The following is a 1538-nucleotide window of genomic DNA, read 5'->3' as shown; positions in this document are numbered from 1 at the left end:
CTCTTGCTTTCATTCACACCCTCTTCTTTTTGAACAACCATCTACCTGAGAGACATCATAGCAGCAACTGGCATGTTATGACAAGCAGCCCATATTCAGAAGACCCGAATGACAAGCACTCCAAGCATGAACCTACTATTACTAGATTGGATAATTTCTATTGATCAGTTTTCAAATTTACTAGTCCTTTGTTCTGCAAACTCAATTTGCCATTAAGCCCAGGCAGTAAATTTTTAGAATCAGATTTACTTTAATTTTTAAAAATTTCCATTCATTTCATTGTTATGGTTTTCACTTCTTTGCTGAGACTCCCGTTATCCATCGAGTTTGGCCCTAGTGCCATTTAGGACCTTGAATGAGCTTATAATATTACTTTAAATCCATGTCTGCCAAGTACAATCTCTGGTTCATTGTTGGTATTTGTTCATTGCTTTTTGTTGACCACATGTAACAGTCTCCTGTTTCTTCATTATGGATTACAGTTTTGATTGTATGATACATTGTGCATGACGCTGTGGGGAGTTCAGACTGTGAAGTCTTCTTTATTTTTATTTTTATAATGTATTTGGTACAAGGTCATGCTACACAGTTTGAACTCGTAGTGATCCCGCTGTGTCCAGCCTACCCAGTGCTGGGACGACAGGCATGTGCCACCTATCATGCCTGGACTCAGTGACCAGCTCAGTGTGCCAGGGGTTGGAGCTGGCGCGGCATGTGGTGACAGAGATCGAATCCTGGTCCCCGTATTTGCATAAGCAGGTGCTTAGTCTGCCGAGCTATCTCACCAGCCCTACGAACTCTTCTTTAAAGGGTGCTGAGTTTGATTTTAATATGCGATTCATTCTAGATTATTTTAACCTTTACACTTAAATGTAATTTTTTAAAATGAGTTAAATACCTGGCAGCACATTTATCCTCCGAAAGCCAGCAAGAACCTTAACTGCTTGAACTGTGCTCTGCGTGTTTCTTCTCCATTTTATTAATGCTTAAATTTCCAAGTTTAATTTTTTTCGTAATTTTTTTTAAATTACAAAAATTGTCTGTGATTTTTATGTCAGTAATTTACCAGTTCACTTGATCATTTTGTAGTCTCAACCCTGTTCTGTTACCCCAAATTCTTTAGATTTTGGGATATTTGCATATGCATAACAAGATTGATTGGTTACCAAGAAACATGAAGTTCATTTACGTTTCATATGCATTGTATATACTCATGGCTTGAGGGTAATTTCCTGCACCATTTTTGGCCACCTGCATGGTGTCTGAGTCCCATCAGCACGAGGGCATGTGTGGAATTTTCTGTTTGTGACATCAAACAAATGTGACCCCAAGTCTTCTTTGCAATTTATTTTTTCTTATTTATTTATTTGGTACAAGATCTCACTATGCAGCTTGGACTCACTCTATTTCAGCCTCCCCAGTGCTGGGATTATAGGCGTGCACCACCAAGCCTGGTTTTGGGGTCAGCGCAGTGTGCCCAGGGTTCCAGGGCCAGCGCTGTGTGCAGAACCATGGATCAAACTCGAGTCCTTGCACTT

At 40.0% G+C, this 1538-nt stretch overlaps 1 pseudogene; it reads left to right on the top strand.

The window, feature by feature from the left end:
• LOC101573251 overlaps positions 1-1538 on the top strand; it is a 73560-nt pseudogene that overhangs the window by 70619 nt on the left and 1403 nt on the right.

Source organism: Octodon degus, unplaced genomic scaffold (genome assembly GCF_000260255.1).
Source record: "Octodon degus isolate 3935 unplaced genomic scaffold, OctDeg1.0 scaffold00007, whole genome shotgun sequence".
NCBI lineage: Eukaryota > Metazoa > Chordata > Mammalia > Rodentia > Octodontidae > Octodon > Octodon degus.
This window is presented reverse-complemented; position numbering and strand designations above follow the sequence as displayed.